A 10,048-nucleotide genomic window follows, 5' to 3' on the forward strand; every position below is an offset into this window, starting at 1 on the left:
CAAGCACCCACAAGTACCCACAAGCACCCACAAGTACCCACAAGCACCCACAAGTACCTACAAGCACCAACAAGTACCCACAAGCACCCACAAGTACTTACACGCACCTACAAGTACATACAAGCACCCACAAGTACCTACAAGTACCTACAAGCACCCACAAGTACCAACAAGTACCCACAAGTACCCAAAAGTACCTACAAGTACCCACAAGTTTCTACAAGTACCCACAAGTAACTACAAGTACCCACAAGTACCTACGTGCACCCACAAGTACCTACAAGCACCCACAAGTACCAACAAGCGCCCACAAGTACCTACAAGCGCCCACAAGTACCCACAAGCGCCCACAAGTACCCACAAGCACCCACAAGTACCCACAAGTACCTACAAGCAACCACAAGTACCCACAAGCACCCACAAGTACCTATAAGCACCCACAAGTACCTAGAAGCACCCACAAGTACCCACAAGCACCCGCAAGCACCCACAAGTACCCATAAGCACCCACAAGCACCCGCAAGCACCCACAAGTACCTACAAGCACCCACAAGTACCCATAAGCACCCACAAGTACCCACAAGCACCCACAAGTACCCACAAGCACCCACAAGTACCCACAAGCACCCATAAGTACCCACACGCACCCACAAGTACCTACAAGCACCCACAACTACCTACAAGTACCCACAAGTACCCACAAGTATCTAAAAGTACCTACAAGCACCCACAAGTACCTACAAGCACCCACATGTACCTACAAGTACCCACAAGTACCTACAAGCACCCAGAAGTACCTACAAGCACCCAGAAGTACCTACAAGCACCCACAAGTACCTACAGGTACTTACAAGTACCTACAAGTACTTACAAGTACCTACAAGCACCCACAAGTACATACAAGCACCCACAAGTACATACAAGCACCCACAAGTACCTACAAGCATCCACAAGAACCCACAAGCACCCACAAGTACCCACAAGCACCCACAAGTACCCACAAGCAGCCACAAGTAAATACAAGCACCCACAAGTAAATACAAGCACCCACAAGTACTCACAAGTACTTACACGCACCTACAAGTACCCACAAGTACTTACACGCACCTACAAGTACCCACAAGTACTTACACGCACCTACAAGTACCCACAAGTACTTACACGCACCTACAAGTACCCACAAGTACTTACACGCACCTACAAGTACCCACAAGTACATACAAGCACCCATAAGTACCTACAAGCACCCACAAGCACCTACAAGTACCCACAAGTACCCACAAGCACCCACAAGTACTTACACGCACCTACAAGTACATACAAGCACCCACAAGTACCTACAAGTACCTACAAGCACCCACAAGTACCTACAAGTACCCACAAGTACCCAAAAGTACCTACAAGTACCCACAAGTTTCTACAAGTACCCACAAGTAACTACAAGTACCCACAAGTACCTACGTGCACCCACAAGTACCTACAAGCACCCACAAGTACCAACAAGCGCCCACAAGTACCTACAAGCGCCCACAAGTACCCACAAGCTCCCACAAGTACCCACAAGCACCCACAAGTACCCACAAGCACCCACAAGTACCCACAAGCACCCACAAGTACCTACAAGCAACCACAAGTACCCACAAGCAACCACAAGTACCCACAAGCACCCACAAGTACCTACGAGTACCCACAAGTAACTACAAGTACCCACAAGTACCTACGTGCACCCACAAGTACCTACAAGCACCCACAAGTACCCACAAGCACCCACAAGTACCCACAAGCACCCATAAGTACCCACAAGCACCCACAAGTACCTACAAGCACCCATAAGTACCCACAAGTACCCACAAGCACCCACAAGTACCTACAAGCACCCACAAGTACCCACAAGCACCCACAAGTAAATACAAGCACCCACAAGTAAATACAAGCACCCACAAGTACTCACAAGTACTTACACGCACCTACAAGTACCCACAAGTACTTACACGCACCTACAAGTACCCACAAGTACTTACACGCACCTACAAGTTCCCCCAAGTATTTACACGCACCTACAAGTACCCACAAGTACATACAAGCACCTATAAGTACCTACAAGCACCTACAAGTACCCACAAGTACTTACACGCACATACAAGTACATACAAGCACCCACAAGTACCTACAAGTACCTACAAGCACCCACAAGTACCCACAAGCACCCACAAGTACCCACAAGCACCCACAAGTACCTACAAGCACCAACAAGTACCCACAAGCACCCACAAGTACTTACACGCACCTACAAGTACATACAAGCACCCACAAGTACCTACAAGTACCTACAAGCACCCACAAGTACCAACAAGTACCCACAAGTACCCAAAAGTACCTACAAGTACCCACAAGTTTCTACAAGTACCCACAAGTAACTACAAGTACCCACAAGTACCTACGTGCACCCACAAGTACCTACAAGCACCCACAAGTACCAACAAGCGCCCACAAGTACCTACAAGCGCCCACAAGTACCCACAAGCGCCCACAAGTACCCACAAGCACCCACAAGTACCCACAAGCACCCACAAGTACCTACAAGCAACCACAAGTACCCACAAGCACCCACAAGTACCTATAAGCACCCACAAGTACCTAGAAGCACCCACAAGTACCCACAAGCACCCGCAAGCACCCACAAGTACCCATAAGCACCCACAAGCACCCGCAAGCACCCACAAGTACCTACAAGCACCCACAAGTACCCATAAGCACCCACAAGTACCCACAAGCACCCACAAGTACCCACAAGCACCCACAAGTACCCACAAGCACCCACAAGTACCCACAAGCACCCATAAGTACCCACACGCACCCACAAGTACCTACAAGCACCCACAACTACCTACAAGTACCCACAAGTACCCACAAGTATCTAAAAGTACCTACAAGCACCCACAAGTACCTACAAGCACCCACATGTACCTACAAGTACCCACAAGTACCTACAAGCACCCAGAAGTACCTACAATAACCCAGAAGTACCTACAAGCACCCACAAGTACCTACAGGTACTTACAAGTACCTACAAGTACTTACAAGTACCTACAAGCACCCACAAGTACATACAAGCACCCACAAGTACATACAAGCACCCACAAGTACCTACAAGCATCCACAAGAACCCACAAGCACCCACAAGTACCCACAAGCACCCACAAGTACCCACAAGCAGCCACAAGTAAATACAAGCACCCACAAGTAAATACAAGCACCCACAAGTACTCACAAGTACTTACACGCACCTACAAGTACCCACAAGTACTTACACGCACCTACAAGTACCCACAAGTACTTACACGCACCTACAAGTACCCACAAGTACTTACACGCACCTACAAGTACCCACAAGTACTTACACGCACCTACAAGTACCCACAAGTACATACAAGCACCCATAAGTACCTACAAGCACCCACAAGCACCTACAAGTACCCACAAGTACCCACAAGCACCCACAAGTACTTACACGCACCTACAAGTACATACAAGCACCCACAAGTACCTACAAGTACCTACAAGCACCCACAAGTACCTACAAGTACCCACAAGTACCCAAAAGTACCTACAAGTACCCACAAGTTTCTACAAGTACCCACAAGTAACTACAAGTACCCACAAGTACCTACGTGCACCCACAAGTACCTACAAGCACCCACAAGTACCAACAAGCGCCCACAAGTACCTACAAGCGCCCACAAGTACCCACAAGCTCCCACAAGTACCCACAAGCACCCACAAGTACCCACAAGCACCCACAAGTACCCACAAGCACCCACAAGTACCTACAAGCAACCACAAGTACCCACAAGCAACCACAAGTACCCACAAGCACCCACAAGTACCTACGAGTACCCACAAGTAACTACAAGTACCCACAAGTACCTACGTGCACCCACAAGTACCTACAAGCACCCACAAGTACCCACAAGCACCCACAAGTACCCACAAGCACCCATAAGTACCCACAAGCACCCACAAGTACCTACAAGCACCCATAAGTACCCACAAGTACCCACAAGCACCCACAAGTACCTACAAGCACCCACAAGTACCCACAAGCACCCACAAGTAAATACAAGCACCCACAAGTAAATACAAGCACCCACAAGTACTCACAAGTACTTACACGCACCTACAAGTACCCACAAGTACTTACACGCACCTACAAGTACCCACAAGTACTTACACGCACCTACAAGTTCCCCCAAGTACTTACACGCACCTACAAGTACCCACAAGTACATACAAGCACCTATAAGTACCTACAAGCACCTACAAGTACCCACAAGTACTTACACGCACATACAAGTACATACAAGCACCCACAAGTACCTACAAGTACCTACAAGCACCCACAAGTACCCACAAGCACCCACAAGTACCCACAAGCACCCACAAGTACCTACAAGCACCAACAAGTACCCACAAGCACCCACAAGTACTTACACGCACCTACAAGTACATACAAGCACCCACAAGTACCTACAAGTACCTACAAGCACCCACAAGTACCAACAAGTACCCACAAGTACCCAAAAGTACCTACAAGTACCCACAAGTTTCTACAAGTACCCACAAGTAACTACAAGTACCCACAAGTACCTACGTGCACCCACAAGTACCTACAAGCACCCACAAGTACCAACAAGCGCCCACAAGTACCTACAAGCGCCCACAAGTACCCACAAGCGCCCACAAGTACCCACAAGCACCCACAAGTACCCACAAGCACCCACAAGTACCTACAAGCAACCACAAGTACCCACAAGCACCCACAAGTACCTATAAGCACCCACAAGTACCTAGAAGCACCCACAAGTACCCACAAGCACCCGCAAGCACCCACAAGTACCCATAAGCACCCACAAGCACCCGCAAGCACCCACAAGTACCTACAAGCACCCACAAGTACCCATAAGCACCCACAAGTACCCACAAGCACCCACAAGTACCCACAAGCACCCACAAGTACCCACAAGCACCCATAAGTACCCACACGCACCCACAAGTACCTACAAGCACCCACAACTACCTACAAGTACCCACAAGTACCCACAAGTATCTAAAAGTACCTACAAGCACCCACAAGTACCTACAAGCACCCACATGTACCTACAAGTACCCACAAGTACCTACAAGCACCCAGAAGTACCTACAAGCACCCAGAAGTACCTACAAGCACCCACAAGTACCTACAGGTACTTACAAGTACCTACAAGTACTTACAAGTACCTACAAGCACCCACAAGTACATACAAGCACCCACAAGTACATACAAGCACCCACAAGTACCTACAAGCATCCACAAGAACCCACAAGCACCCACAAGTACCCACAAGCACCCACAAGTACCCACAAGCAGCCACAAGTAAATACAAGCACCCACAAGTAAATACAAGCACCCACAAGTACTCACAAGTACTTACACGCACCTACAAGTACCCACAAGTACTTACACGCACCTACAAGTACCCACAAGTACTTACACGCACCTACAAGTACCCACAAGTACTTACACGCACCTACAAGTACCCACAAGTACTTACACGCACCTACAAGTACCCACAAGTACATACAAGCACCCATAAGTACCTACAAGCACCCACAAGCACCTACAAGTACCCACAAGTACCCACAAGCACCCACAAGTACTTACACGCACCTACAAGTACATACAAGCACCCACAAGTACCTACAAGTACCTACAAGCACCCACAAGTACCTACAAGTACCCACAAGTACCCAAAAGTACCTACAAGTACCCACAAGTTTCTACAAGTACCCACAAGTAACTACAAGTACCCACAAGTACCTACGTGCACCCACAAGTACCTACAAGCACCCACAAGTACCAACAAGCGCCCACAAGTACCTACAAGCGCCCACAAGTACCCACAAGCTCCCACAAGTACCCACAAGCACCCACAAGTACCCACAAGCACCCACAAGTACCCACAAGCACCCACAAGTACCTACAAGCAACCACAAGTACCCACAAGCAACCACAAGTACCCACAAGCACCCACAAGTACCTACGAGTACCCACAAGTAACTACAAGTACCCACAAGTACCTACGTGCACCCACAAGTACCTACAAGCACCCACAAGTACCCACAAGCACCCACAAGTACCCACAAGCACCCATAAGTACCCACAAGCACCCACAAGTACCTACAAGCACCCATAAGTACCCACAAGTACCCACAAGCACCCACAAGTACCTACAAGCACCCACAAGTACCCACAAGCACCCACAAGTAAATACAAGCACCCACAAGTAAATACAAGCACCCACAAGTACTCACAAGTACTTACACGCACCTACAAGTACCCACAAGTACTTACACGCACCTACAAGTACCCACAAGTACTTACACGCACCTACAAGTTCCCCCAAGTACTTACACGCACCTACAAGTACCCACAAGTACATACAAGCACCTATAAGTACCTACAAGCACCTACAAGTACCCACAAGTACTTACACGCACATACAAGTACATACAAGCACCCACAAGTACCTACAAGTACCTACAAGCACCCACAAGTACCCACAAGCACCCACAAGTACCCACAAGCACCCACAAGTACCTACAAGCACCAACAAGTACCCACAAGCACCCACAAGTACTTACACGCACCTACAAGTACATACAAGCACCCACAAGTACCTACAAGTACCTACAAGCACCCACAAGTACCAACAAGTACCCACAAGTACCCAAAAGTACCTACAAGTACCCACAAGTTTCTACAAGTACCCACAAGTAACTACAAGTACCCACAAGTACCTACGTGCACCCACAAGTACCTACAAGCACCCACAAGTACCAACAAGCGCCCACAAGTACCTACAAGCGCCCACAAGTACCCACAAGCGCCCACAAGTACCCACAAGCACCCACAAGTACCCACAAGCACCCACAAGTACCTACAAGCAACCACAAGTACCCACAAGCACCCACAAGTACCTATAAGCACCCACAAGTACCTAGAAGCACCCACAAGTACCCACAAGCACCCGCAAGCACCCACAAGTACCCATAAGCACCCACAAGCACCCGCAAGCACCCACAAGTACCTACAAGCACCCACAAGTACCCATAAGCACCCACAAGTACCCACAAGCACCCACAAGTACCCACAAGCACCCACAAGTACCCACAAGCACCCATAAGTACCCACACGCACCCACAAGTACCTACAAGCACCCACAACTACCTACAAGTACCCACAAGTACCCACAAGTATCTAAAAGTACCTACAAGCACCCACAAGTACCTACAAGCACCCACATGTACCTACAAGTACCCACAAGTACCTACAAGCACCCAGAAGTACCTACAAGCACCCAGAAGTACCTACAAGCACCCACAAGTACCTACAGGTACTTACAAGTACCTACAAGTACTTACAAGTACCTACAAGCACCCACAAGTACATACAAGCACCCACAAGTACATACAAGCACCCACAAGTACCTACAAGCATCCACAAGAACCCACAAGCACCCACAAGTACCCACAAGCACCCACAAGTACCCACAAGCAGCCACAAGTAAATACAAGCACCCACAAGTAAATACAAGCACCCACAAGTACTCACAAGTACTTACACGCACCTACAAGTACCCACAAGTACATACAAGCACCTATAAGTACCTACAAGCACCTACAAGTACCCACAAGTACCCACAAGCACCCACAAGTACTTACACGCACCTACAAGTACATACAAGCACCCACAAGTACCTACAAGTACCTACAAGTACCCACAAGTACCCAAAAGTACCTACAAGTACCCACAAGTTTCTACAAGTACCCACAAGTAACTACAAGTACCCACAAGTACCTACGTGCACCCACAAGTACCTACAAGCACCCACAAGTACCAACAAGCACCCACAAGCACCCACAAGTACCAACAAGCACCCACAAGTACTTACACGCACCTACAAGTAAATACAAGCACCCACAAGTACCTACAAGTACCCAAAAGTACCTACAAGTACCCACAAGTTTCTACAAGTACCCACAAGTAACTACAAGTACCCACAAGTACCTACGTGCACCCACAAGTACCTACAAGCACCCACAAGTACCCACAAGCGCCCACAAGTACCCACAAGTACCCACAAGCACCCACAAGTACCTACAAGCACCCACAAGTACCCACAAGCACCCACAAGTAAATACAAGCACCCACAAGTAAATACAAGCACCCACAAGTACTCACAAGTACTTACACGCACCTACAAGTACCCAAAAGTACTTACACGCACCTACAAGTACCCACAAGTACTTACACGCACCTACAAGTTCCCACAAGTACTTACACGCACCTACAAGTACCCACAAGTACATACAAGCACCCATAAGTACCTACAAGCACCCACAAGCACCTACAAGTACCCACAAGTACTTACAGGCACATACAAGTACATACAAGCACCCACAAGTACCTACAAGTACCTACAAGCACCCACAAGTACCCACAAGCACCCACAAGTACCCACAAGCACCCACAAGTACCCACAAGCACCCACAAGTACCCACAAGCACCCACAAGTACCTACGAGTACCCACAAGTACCCACAAGTACCTACAAGTACCCACAAGTACCTACAAGCACCCACAAGTATATACAAGCACCCACAAGTACCTACAAGTACCCACAAGCACCCTCAAGTACCTACAAGTACCCACAAGCACCCGCAATCACCTACAAGTACCCATAAGCACCCACAAGCACCCGCAAGTACCCACAAGTACCCATAAGCACCCACAAGTACCTACAAGCACCCACAAGTACCCACAAGCACCCGCAAGCACCCACAAGTACCCATAAGCACCCACAAGCACCCACAAGTACCCATAAGCACCCACAAGTACCCACAAGCACCCACAAGTACCCACAAGCACCCACAAGTTCCCACAAGTACCTACAATTACCCACAAGTACCTAAAAGTACCTACAAGCACCCACAAGTACCTACAAGCACCCACATGTACCTACAAGTACCCCCAAGTACCTACAAGCACCCAGAAGTACCTACAAGCACCCAGAAGTACCTACAAGCACCCAGAAGTACCTACAAGCACCCAGAAGTACCTACAAGCACCCACAAGTACCTACAAGTAACAAAAAGTACCTACAAGTACCCACAAGTACCTACAAGTACCCACAAGTACCTACAAGCACCCACAAGTACATACAAGCATCCACAAGTACCTACAAGCACCCACAAGTACATACAAGCACCCACAAGTACCTACAAGCACCCACAAGTACATACAAGCACCCACAAGTACCTACAAGCACCCACAAGTACATACAAGCACCCACAAGTACCTACATACACTTAAAATTACCCACAAGTACCTACATACTAGTGATGCCGCGAATATTGATTTTGCCGAATACCGAATACCGAATATTCGGTCATGCTCTCGGCCGAAGCACCGAATATTCGGCCGTGAGATATGTGCAACTCGCGCGAAACCGGTTATGAGCTGTAACCCGTTCCGCGAAATACGTACATCCCCGCACGTACCGCAATTGGACATGTCTCATCATGGAAGAAGAAGGGTATGGAATGGTGAGGTGAATAGGCAGACGGCTACGCGAAATGTAGGGTCACGTGGGAAAACTCTCCTCTCCTCTCGGCACTAGCTTTAACGCGATTACTGCTCTGCGCAATATTGGCGCGCAAGCAGAGAGAGGGATACACTGTTTAGATCCGCTCTCTACCGCCTCTGCTACAGCGCACCTGCGCGGAAGCTTTCAACGTTGGTGATAAACTCGGGAAGGAGGGAATGAAAAGGGGGAAGTTACGATTTTTCAACGCGCTCTCTTTAACACTATAGGACCCGTCTATAGCGTCTTTAGGTTTTTGGTTCATTTGCGAGTAGATCGTGTCACTATATGCTTTTTTAGCCATATCGTAGTATATGATAGGCTCTTAGTTTGACCCTAGCCGTAATAGTAGTAGTAGTACTTGTG

Source organism: Phalangium opilio, unplaced genomic scaffold (genome assembly GCF_054372755.1).
Source record: "Phalangium opilio isolate 3A_F unplaced genomic scaffold, DU_Popi_V2 ptg000225l_1, whole genome shotgun sequence".
In the NCBI taxonomy this organism is placed as follows: Eukaryota; Metazoa; Arthropoda; class Arachnida; order Opiliones; family Phalangiidae; genus Phalangium; species Phalangium opilio.